Here is a 12,414-nt window from a genome sequence, read left to right on the forward strand (position 1 = left end):
TTTCCCTGCACTTTGGGGGGCTTCAAGCTCCACTCTCTGTCTGTAGCCACTCCACCCCGGAAGCCTCCTGCCAGCGGCAGCCCGAGCCATCCTGTCCCGCGCCCCAGGGCCTCACCAGTAGTCTCTTCACCCTCCGAGTTACTCCACCAGCGCTTTTCGCAAACCTCATCCCTGGCTGGAAGTCTGTGGCCACCAAAAGCTGGCAATATAGTTATGAACACAGGAAATTTATCACAACCGAGGTCCACAAACTGCTGGACGAGGGCATTATCGAGCCTAGCTCGAGTCCTTGGAGAGCCCAGGTGGTGGTTGTTAAAAACGGGGAGAAGCCGTGAATGGTGGTTGACTACAGCCAGACAATCAACCGCTTCACGCTTCTGGATGTGTACCCCCTTCCACGGATCATGGATGTGGTGAATCAGATTGCCCAATACCGTGTATTTTCCACCATTGATTTACGTTCGCCCTATCATCAGTTCCTGATCTGCTGAGAAGACCGACCTTTCACATCCTTCAAAGTGAATGGGCAGCTGTATCAATTCCTCAGGGTACCCTTTGGGGTCACAAATGACGTCGCGGTCTTCCAGTGGGAAATGGACCAGATGGTGGACCAGAACGGGCTGACTGCTACTTTCCCGTATCTGGACAATGTCACCATTTGTGGCTATGACACAGAGGACCATGATGCCAATCTTGAGAAATTTTTTCAGACTGCATTTCGGCTGAACTTGACCAATAATTTTGACAAATGTGTCTTCCGGACCACTCGGCTAGCAATTCTAGGTTGTGTGGTGGAGAACGTGGTGGTAATGCTGGACCCTGATTGCATGCGTCCATTCATGGACTTGCCCCCCCCCCCCCCCACACCCAGAAGGCACTCAGACGATGCCTGGGCTTTTTCTCTTACTATGGCCAATGGGTTCCACACTATGCTGACGAGGCATGGCCACTCATCAAGACCACCTCCTTCCCCCTGTCAACCGAAGCCAGAGCGGCCTTCGCATCAAATCGGACATCGCTGCTGCAACACTGCACGCCATCGACGAGTCCATACCGTTCCAAGTCGAGAGCGATGTGTCTGATTTTGCACTGGCAGCCACTTTGAACCAGGCTGGCCGGCCAGTAGCCTTCTTCTCCAGAACCTTCCAGGGTCCTGAGAGCTGACAATCCTCTGTCGGGAAGGAGGCCCAGGCCATAGTTGAAGCAGTACGTCATTGGAGACACTACCTCACTGGCAGGCGGTTTACACTGCTGACCGACCAACGCGCGGTCTCCATGTTTAGCAATACCCAACGAGGTAAGATCAAGAATGACAAAATCGCCAGGTGGAGAAAACTCAATGACCCGCCAGATGCGCTCTCCAGGCAGACTTGCGCCGACATACAACTGGAAGAGGCTGCAGAGACTCCACAAGGAACTCTGTCATCCAGGGGTCACTAGGTTCACGCACTTTGTCAAAGCTTTCAACCTGCCCTACACGGTCAAGGAGATTCCATGACCTGAGCCTGCTCGGTGTGAGCTAAGTGCAAGCCCCACTTCTTCCGTCCGGAGAACACCCACGTCATCAAAGCCACCCGCCCCATTGAGCGTCTCAGCGTAGACTGCAAGGGGCCCCTACCGTCGACCAACTGTAACACCTACACCCTTACAGCATTTGTCGAGTACTCCCGCTTCCCGTTCGCTGTGCCCTGCTCGGACATGACTGCCTCCTCAGTCATAGAGGCCCTGCACAGCATCTTTGCCATCTTCGGGTACCCCAGTTACATCCACAATAACAGGGGGTCCTTGTTTATGAGCACAGAGCTGCGGCAGTAACTTCTGGAGCGTGGTATTGCTTCAAGCAGGACCACCAGCTATAACCCACGCGGTAATGGGCAAGTCGAAAGAGAATGCGTAATTAGTGTTAAACTCATTGAAGTTTACTCTTGTTTAGCATCTACTGTGCTTTTGCACAGAGTTGCAGAGACTCGCAAGAATCAAAATAGCTCCCTGATACTTCGATTTTAAAATTTTGACTCAGTGTCCTTCATGAAAAGGTTAAAAGTTGTGGGACTGCGTCATTAATTGTACTTCAGTGTGCAACTCGACTTTTGTTTCACACAATGTGGATATAACCTAACAAAACACCATTTTTTTGTCCATCTCCATTAACACAGTTGGGGAATTAAGAGACAATCACATTCAGAATCAGAATTTATTGGCATGAACAAGTCATGAAATTTGATATTTTGTGTCATAGTGCAAACATTTATATTATAACCATCTTATAACATTACTATAAATAAAATATGTAAGTCAATGTCTTTGGTTCAATGATCATTCAGGAATCTGATGGCCTTGTGCTGCTGAGCACTTGTCTTTCGGCTCCTGTACCTTTTTTCTCGATGATAGCAGAATGAAGAGGGCATAGCCTGGGTGGTGAGGATAGAGGCTGCTTTTTTAAGACACTGCCTCATGTCCATGATGGAGTGAAGTCTGATGCCAGTGATGTCACAGGCTGAATTAACAACTCTCTGGATTTTATTCGTTCCTGAGAGTTGGTGCCTTCCATACCAGGCAGTGATGCAACCAGTCAGAATGCTCTCCATGGTACACTGGTAGAAGTTTTTGAGAGCTTTTGGTGATAAACTGAATCTTCTTAGACACCTCACAAAGTATAGCCACTGGCAATCCTTCTTTGAGATTGCATCAATATGGAAGCTCCAGGACAGATCCTCGGAGATGTTGACACCCAGAAATTTGAGGTTCTTGACCCTCTCCACTATTGAGCCCTCGATAAGGACTGGGCCATATTCCCCTGACTTCCTCCTGAAGTCCACAGTCATCTCCTTGATTTCACTAACGTTGAGTGCTAGGTTGTTGTTACGCCATTCAACAAACTGATCTATATCCCTCTTGCACACTTCCTCATTGCCGTTTGTGATTCTGCCTACAACTATGGTGTCATTGGCAAACTTGCACATAGGATTGGAATTGTGTCTGGCCACACAGTCATGGGTGTATAATGAGTAGAGCCGTGGGCTAAGTATGCATCCTTGGGGTGCACCTCTCTTGATAATCAATGAGGAGAAGACGTTACTTCCAATTCATACTAATTGTGGTCTTCTGATGAGAAAGTCAAGGATCCAGTTGCAGAGGCCTAGAGTTTGTAGCTTCTTGACCAGCACTGAGGGAGTAATAGTATTGAAGGCCGAGCTGTAGTGATGAAGCTGAATGCATGAAATGCTGTTTTCAAGGTGATCCAGAGCCGAGTGAAGAGCCAACAATATTGCATCTGCTGTGGAGCGATTGTATTGAGGATCTGGTGGGTGCAGATCTTTGCTTAGGTACGTTAATTCTGGCCATGACCAGCCTCTCAAAGCATTGATTCGCAGTAGAAGTTAGTGCTACTGGGTGGTAGTCATTGAGGCATTTACACTACTCTTCTTGGGTACCAGCACGATTGATGTCCTTTTGAAGCAGGTGCAAACCTCCAACTGCTGCAATGAGAGGTTGAAATGCCCGTGAACACTCCTGCTAGTTGGTTGGTGCAGATTTTCAGGACCCTGGTTGGTGCATTTGCAGTCAAATATTGGCCAGGGGAAGGTACCAGGTTCTTTTTGTTCTCATTTGATTTTAATGTGAATCAGCTGATTCTTATTGCCTTTGTTACATGCAATCTAATTCCAGGCATTTCATTGAATACATGTACTAAATTTGTCACAGTGGAAGTCAAACTCGGCTGTCAGTATCAATGGTCCGGACCTTCTGGTATCAGAGCTGCCCATGTTACTGGATCTTATAATGAAAATAGAAAATCCTGAAAACACTCAGCAGGACAGTTAGAATCTTTGGAAAGAGTGAAAAACAAAAGTCTGCATAGGAGGTGAAGAAATATGTCTGAAGTTTTGGGCCTAAGCCCAAAAGGTACGAGTGGAAAGCAGGCAGATGCGTGAAATCTTTTACTAATATCTTGAAGAGGCGATCAGGCCCGATACGCTGGTTATATATCTTTACCTGAGTGCAACAGCAGACGACATATCAAGCTGAAAGTGCATCATTAAAACTGAAGAAGTCTTAAAAGTTTGTTACAGAGAAGATGGAACCTGTATAGATAAGGAAAGGGAATATTTCTGATAGGATGCTATCTAACCAAAAGGATGTAAAAATGGTGAAACGCAAAATAGAATTGGCTTTCAATATCTATCCGTAATTGCCCTTGAGAAGGCAATGGTGAGCCACCACCTTGAAATGCTGCAGTCCTCCTGGTGAATGCACCTTTGTGGTGCTGCTCTACAGGGAGTGCTCGGAGAAAGATATAGTGACAGCGAGGGAACAAATCTGGAAGTAATATAACTTATAAGAGGAGCCTGAAGTGGTGGCACTCTCATAGCCTGCTGCATTTGTCTTCCTTGTTGGTGGAGATTACAGCTTGATGGAATACTCTTCTCAGTAATTACTGTGGATTTTGTGGATGATGTAGCAATAGAGGACTGACTATTAACGGTGGTGCCAATCGGGTAATGGCTTCTCCTGAGTTGTGTGTTCATGGAACTGCATTTATTCAGTTAAGCAAAGGTGTTTTATCATGCACCTGAATATCTGATATGAAGCTATTAATTTATAATTTTTTTTAATTTAAATTTTTAAGATTTAAAAACTGTAGACACCCAGCATGGTAGTGGGCCATTTTGACCCACGAGTTTGTGCCACCGAATTTACACACAATTAACCTACATCCCCCAGTATGTTTTGAATGGTGGAGGAAATAGGAGCCCTCGGGTGATACAGACTATCAGTGACTCCAAAGGCCGAGTGAGGAACGATAGGCTTTAATGCACATTAGATTTCACCAGGCCCAACTCCATGTGCTTGAATGAATGGAAGGGGGCAGGGAGGTCGACCTTTATGGCCAGGTCACAGAGGATCGAGTCATCAGTGGGTGGGCCAGCCACAGGACCACACAGAACAGTATATACACATCATCACATTCACCCCCCTCTTTAAAAAAAAAGCCAGTCCTAAGGTTCAGCCAGTCAGGTGACTTCCTCTGTCTCTGTGACCTGCACAGCTCCGCTGAGGGTGTACTGGTTGGCTCTGTTGCTGGTCAGATGTCTTGAGGTGTGGGGTGGGGGGGGGGGGTCGGCAATGCTGCCGCCATTGTTTGTGGGGGTGGTTGTGGTGGTCGGCTCGGCTGGTTGAGTGTTCTGGGCATGTGGTGTGGTGTGGGTGCGCGGGTGGGGTGGGTGTGCGTCGCTAGCCTGCACCAATTCCCTGTAGGGGACAAAGTGTGTATGTGGTTGCCGGGTAGGATGGGTGCGTGTCTCCGGCACACCCCAGGTCCCAGACAGGGACTGTGTCCTCATGGCTGTCAGGGTACTGGACATAAGTATATTGAGGATTTATGTGCAGGAGCTGAACCTATTTCACCAACGGGTCAGTCTTAGGGCCCCTTGCATGTTTCCTCAGCAGGACGGGTCCTGGAGATGAGAGCCAGGGCGGCAGAGTGGTCCTGGTCACCTATCTCCTGGGGAAGGAAAACATGCATTCATGTGGGGTCATATTTGTAGCAGCGCATGTAGGAGAGATCGGATGGCACGGAGTGCATCTGGCAGGACTTCCTGCCCGTGAGACATCATAAGGCCTTTGGACTTAAGGGCCAGGAGGACCGGCTTCTAGAATTTCTTGCTCCACCTGGCCGTTCCCCCTGGGATTATAGCTTGTCCTCCTATTATTAGTAGGTATGCCTTTAGCCAACAGGTACTGCCACAGCTCGTCGATCATGAATGAGGACCCCCGATCACTATGAATATAATCTGGGTACCCAAACGGGTGAAAACACTGTGGAGTTCCCTGATAACATTGGCAGAGGTCATGTTGGGACAGGGGATGGCAAATGGGAACCTGGAGAACGTTAAGGAAATAGACATTCCTATTAGTCGAGGGCAGGGGTCCCTTGAAATTGACACTCAGCCATTCAAAGGGATGCAGGGCCTTGATGAGGTGTGCCTTGTGGTGCCTGAACGGCGATTTACAATCCGTGCAGACCTGACAGTGTCTGGTTAGAGACCTGACGTCCTTGATGCAGTATAGGAGGTCCCAGGCTTTTATGAAGGAGAACACCCTTGTGACCCCGAGGTGGAGAGGTCATCATTGAGGGACTGGAGGTAGTCAAGATGTGCGCTGGTGCATGTTCCCTGGGACAGGGCATCGGTGGGGGGGGGGTGTTCATTGAATTTGTCTGGCTGGTACAGGATATTGTAGTTATGGGTGAAGAGTTTGATTCTCCACCTCAGGATTTTATCATTCTTGATTTTACCCCGCAGTTTTATTTTGAACATGAAAGTGACTGCCCATTGGTCGTCAGCAGGGTAATTTTTTTCCTGGGCAGGTAGTGACGCCAGTGGCACAGAGCCTCAATAATCGACTGTGCCTCCTCAACTGAGGAGTGCCATCTTGGGGCCGTGGAGGGTGCAGGGAAAAATGTGCTACTGGCCTGCCTGCCTAGTTGAGAGTGGCAGCCAGCACAAAATTGGAGGCATCACTCTCCACCTGGAATGGGATGGATTTGTCCATGGCATGCTCCATGGCTTTAGTGGTGACTCTTGATTTGGTCAAATGCTGCCTGGGCATCTGCTGATAAGGGGAAGCATGTAGACCTTACTAAGGGATAGGCTTTATTGGCATAATTGGGCAGAGTAAGAAAAGAACTCCAGGCACCGTTTCAGCACCTTGAGGTTGTGTGGTTTCAGGAGCTCCATAACGGGATGCATGTGCTCGGGGTCGAGGGTGATGATGCCATGTGCCACGATGCATCCAAGGAGGGCCAGGCGAATGGTACTAAACACACACTTCTCCTTGCTGTAAGTCAGATTAAGGGACTTGGCTGCGCTGAGACATTTTGCCAGGTTTGCTTCTAGGTCCTGCTGGTCATGACCTCAGCTGGTAACATTGTCAAGGTAGGGGAATGTTGTCAATTTATGCCTGTTTACCATCTGATCCATCTCCCTTTGGAACACTGAGACCCCCCCCCCCCCCCCCCATTGGTGACTCTGAAGGGCACGCTGAGGAAGTGATAGAGTGTGCTATCTGCTTCGAAGGCAGGGTATTTGCAGTTCCTCGGGCGAAGGTTGTATGCCAACTTCAGGTCAATCGTGGAGTACACTTTGTACTGGATTATTTTGTTGACCATATCAGCAATCCGGGGGAGATGGTAAGCATCTAGCTGAGTGAAGCGATTGACCATCTGGCTGACGGTGTTTGTTCCTGCCCCTGACCACCACGACTTGGGCTCTCCACTGGCTTGAATTGAGAGCTATGAACCCCTCTTCCAAGAGTCTCGGTACCTTGGAATTTATAAATGTCCAATCCTCGGCACTATAGCGCCTGCTTTTTGATGCGATGGGCTGGCAGTCCGGGGTCAGGTTCTTAAATAATGATGGAGGGGATATGCGGAGGGTGGAAAGGCCGCAGCTGGGGGCCGGCTGCTGGGGGACAGGGGCTGTGCGTCAGGGATTGTGTTTTGTTATGGGTGGTTGAGGTCCTCCGAAAGCCATTATCACGCTCCTAAACTGGCTCTGGAAGTCAACACCCAAGAGTATTGGCATCACAAGCAAATGAAAGTTATAACATTCACCCCCCCCCCCCCCCCCACCATTAACGATGCTACGTAGAACCCCTGGATCACCGCGGATTGGTCCTTCGCGGCCATAGAGATGGTGCTGCTCATGGATCTGACAGAGAGAATTTCTGGCCAGTGTCCAGGTGAATAAAGCATTCTGTGCTCCTGCTGTCAAACAGGCTGTTCGTTCTTTTCCCGTTTACCTCAATCGCCATCATCGAGTGGGTGAACGGACAAGGGCTGCCCTGGTTCAGAGTCATGAAAGCTAGGAGCAGGTTATCATTGTCGCTGTTGGAGGGGAGGCCTGACTGATAAGATGGCAGCCTCCATGTTGACCATGCTATCACATTGGTGGAAGAAGGAGGAAGTGACATCATCTAGGCAGTGGAAGGCAGAGGTGACATCATCAAGGAGGGCGGAGGAGACGCTAGGTAAGATGGTGACTCCCGAGTTGCACACACGGTCAAGCTATTTGGGGCCAGATGTGACATCAGCGCTGTGCGGCTCACTCGGGAGGGTTTGGCTTACAGGCATGCTGGTAATGTTCCTTTCTGTATCCCGAACAGATCACCTTCTTAGCTGGGCAGAGTAATCGAGAGTGCTGCTGGCCGCAGAAGTGGCACCTCAGGTGTCTGATCAGGGCAGCAGGGGTAGTGGGGTCGTGGTTCACTATCATGGAGGCCATCTGTGATGCCGAGTCCCAACATGACAGCACTCATGGTCTGCATGTGGAGGCCCTGTTCTTACTAGTGATTTTGTCAGCATTGCGTTGGGCTGAGTCAAGGGTCCTGGCAAGCTGGAAGGTTCTCTTCAGGGGCAGCTTGTCCTCCTCGTGCAGTTGCTGATGAATGTAGTCAGACCTTACTCCAGCCACGCAGGCATCTTGGACCAGTTCCTCCACACATTGGGCTATGGGCAACGGAGCTGTAGCAGTGTCCCAGCAGTCTCTTCCCCAGGTCATACAGTGCTCGGAGGAACTCATCCCTGGACTCACCGGGTTGATGTCTTCTTGAGGCCAGCTGGTACCGTGAGTACACTTAGTTCAACCAGGGTCGGTAGAGATTTCGGAGTTCAGCCATGGCCTCCGGGCTGGTCGTGCAGTTCCGGGTCACCAGGTATGCTCAGTGGCCCACTCTATTTTACACGACCTTGAGTTTCTTCTCGTCAGAGTCCACCAGGCCTGCTGCGACTTCGAGGAAGTTTGTGAAGTAGGCGATCCACTGCTCATACCGTTCAGTAGCTCCGTACGTCTGTGGATTGATTTCGAGTCTGTCAGGTCTCAGCAGCTTGTCCATCCCATGTGGAAAATTAATGTGTATTAAATTGATACACACTTATCAATGACTCCAAAGACTGAGTGAGGAACTTTAATACACATATAGATTTAATAGATTTCAGCTGGCCCATCTTCATGTGCTTGAATGAATGGAAGGGGGCAAGGAGGTTGACCTTTATGGCTAGGTCACAAAGAGGGGTTACAGGGGATTGAGTCATCAGTGGGTGGGCCAGCCACTAAATACCCAGAGCAGCACAGAATATATACATCACCACACTGGGGAAAGCATACGCATACACAGGGAGAATGTATAAACTCCTCTGACCTTCCCCTCTCTGAGACGGAGAGCTCAGTCTTCAGTAGAGGCCTCACCTTTGACCCCCCTCAGCCCACACCTCAATGAGTTCTGCATGCCGTGATGCCAAACATTTCTTCTGCCACCTCCGTTTCCGGGCCCATTTCCATACCACTACTCTCTGCCCCTCCACCCAGGACCTTTTCTCCCGCTTCAACCCTTCTTCCTCCTGGACACCTCGTCCTGGCCAACCGCCTGCTCTGGACCTTTTTTATTTCCAACTGCCTCTGAGACATCAACTGTATCAAATGTACCACCCTCCTCTCGTATACCAACCTCACCTTCTCAGAACACTTTCTGCTCCACTTTCTCCACAACAATCCCAACCTCACATCAAACCTGCAGAGAAGGGTAGACACTACACTTGATCTTAGCCAAAAGGCTTTTCAGTTTAATATCTGATACGTCCTTTATCTAGGGACCATATATTAAATTTATTTTTGGAACAGGGAGATGGAATAGGGGCTTGCTCCGTACACTCCACGCATCGACCCAGTATTGCAGTGCCTCTGGGAACGGTGCAAAAAAAAAACTGCAGAGAAGGGTGGTGCAGTTGTGGTCTGGCGCACTGACCTCGATCTTGCCGAAGCCAGGCAACAGCTCTCAGACACCTCATCCTATCAACCCCTCCCACAGGGCTTCACCACCACACATCAAGCCATTATATCCAAACCCATCTCCAACTTCATCACCTCTGGTCACCTCCTCTCCATGGTTACCAACCTCATTCTCTCCCACCCCTGCACTGCCTGTTTCTATCTCCTACCCAAGATGCACAAACCCAACCATCCAGGTAGACCCATTGTTTCTGCCTGCCCCTACCGCACCAAACTATTTTCATTCTACCTTGACTCATCCTTTCTCACCTGGTCCAATTCCTCCCCACCTACATCTGTGACACCTCACTTGCCCTCCATCTCTTCAATGATTTCAGCATCCCTGAACCAGACTGCCTAATCTTCACGACGATTGTCCAATCCCTTTATACCTCTATCCCCCATACAGAAGGTCTGAAAGTACTTCACTTCTTCGTGGACCAAATATCCGACCAGTCATTCTCCATGACCACCCTCATCCACCTGGCAGTCCTCACCCTCAATAACTTCTCCTTCAACTCCATCCCACTTTCTCCAAATTAAAGGTGTATCCATGGGTCCCAGCTACACCTGTCTATTTGCCTTTGTGGAGCAATCCATGCTGCAAACCTACACAGGCAAGACACTTCAACTCTTCCTCCAGTATATCAATGAGTACATTTGGGCTGCCTCATGCACCCACGATGAACTTGTCAACTTCTTCCACTTCACAACCAAATTGCACTCTGACCTCAAGCACAACTGGTCCATCTCTGATAACACTCTCCCCTTCCTGGATCTCTCTATCTTTATCTCAGAGACCAGCATTCCACTGACATATACTATAAACCCTTTGACTCCCACAACTACTTGGACTAAACTTCCTCACATCCTTCCCCCTGCAAGGATTCCATCACCTCTGCTGCATCTGTCCCCAAGATGAGGTCTTCTAGTCCAGAGCTTCTGAAACATCTGCCTTTTTCCACAAACGTGGCTTCCCCTCCACCACTATTGACTTAGCCTTCACCCGCATCTCCTTTATTTCCCATTCATCTGCCCTGGCCCCCTCTGACCCCAGATGCAACCAATATAGAATCCCCCTCATCCTCACCTACCACCCCACCAGCCTCTGCATCCAACTCATCACTGGAATTTCCGTCACTCATTACATGATCCCACACATCTTTTCCGCTCCTCTCTCGGCCTTCCACAGTGACTGCTCCCTCCGTGATTCCCTCCTGGCCTCATCCCTCCTCACCCATCGCATCTCTGGCACCTTCTCCTGTGCCCACAGGAGGTGGAACACTTGCGCCCACACCTCCCTCACCACGGTCTGGAGCCCCAAACAGGCCTTTCATGTGAAGCGACACTCACCTGTACGTCCAGAGGATTTAGTTACTCCACCTGGTGCTCCCTTTGTCGCATTCTCTACATTGGAGAGATAGATCGCAGACTGGGAGATCGCTTTGCTCAGCACCTCCTCTCCATTTGGAACCACAGTGACCTCCAAGTGGCCAACCATTACAATTCTAATTCACACTCCAACACTCACATGTCTGTCCATGTCTTTATGTCCTGTCCCACTCTGACCACCAAAAGATTGGAGGAACAAAAACCTTATTTTCCATCTGGACATCCTCCAGTCAGACCATTGCTTTCCTTTAAAGCTGCTTGCCTTTTCTTCCCCCTCCCCCTCAATGCTGTTGTCCCCTCCCCCCCTTCTCCACCTATCATCTCTTGCCTTGCCACTCCTCCTTCCCCCTCACACTCTTTTATTCTGACTCTCACCGGCACTTTCTCATATTTGGATGAAGGGCTCAAGCCCGAAACGTCAGTTATGTATCTCTGCCTTTGCTACATAAAGGACGCTGTTTGATCTGCTGAGTTCCTCCAGCATCTTTGTCTTTACTATGTACCAACTGCTTACCGACAGCATGGGTTTCAAACCCCAGTCCTGATCGCTGGCGCTGTAAAAGCATTGCGCTAACCAATATGCCAACCATGCTTCCCCTTTGTTGCTGATCAAGTTGAGGTTCTGACCAATGGTTTATGCGATGCAAATGTTTCTTATTTGGATCAGCTTGTGCTTGAATGTTTGGTCTAAGCATGGTGTATTTTGTGGGAAGGTGAATTGGAATTCTCCATTTATTCATGGACAGACCTGATCCTATGATGAAGGAGGGTCACTGATTAACCAGATGATGATGATTGGACCTTGAACAGCCCAGAGGAATTTTATATCCTAATGTCCCGATAACATTGAAGGAAGAGAGGCAGACTTCCAATTCAAGGGATGGGTTAGGGTGATTTGGATGAAAATAGATATCACTATAACTTTGTCATGGAGAGAATAGAGAGCACTAAGTTCCTTGGAGTTCACTTAAATAGCGACTTTTTCTGGACACACACATCTTCATTTGTCAGGAAGGCACAACAGGGACTGCACTTCCTGAGATCTGAGGCGGGCAGGACCACCGACCACCATCCTGTCAATTTTCTACAGGAGCTCTACTGAGAGACTTCTGGCCTTTTGCATCACAATGTGGTACAGTTGCCGCAGACCATTTGATCAGAGGTCAGACCACAGGACCATAAGAGCAGCAGAGAG

At 49.2% G+C, this 12,414-nt stretch overlaps 1 protein-coding gene and 1 pseudogene across 1 annotated transcript in view; both read left to right on the top strand.

Moving 5' to 3' along the window:
• Positions 1-12,414, top strand: part of grb14 (growth factor receptor-bound protein 14) — a 157,606-nt gene that overhangs the window by 137,745 nt on the left and 7,447 nt on the right. The gene's annotated exons all lie outside the window — the stretch shown is intronic.
• Positions 9,592-9,760, top strand: LOC138762510 (U2 spliceosomal RNA; annotated as a pseudogene).

The sequence above is a fragment of the Narcine bancroftii genome, chromosome 4, assembly GCF_036971445.1.
Source record: "Narcine bancroftii isolate sNarBan1 chromosome 4, sNarBan1.hap1, whole genome shotgun sequence".
Lineage (NCBI taxonomy): Eukaryota > Metazoa > Chordata > Chondrichthyes > Torpediniformes > Narcinidae > Narcine > Narcine bancroftii.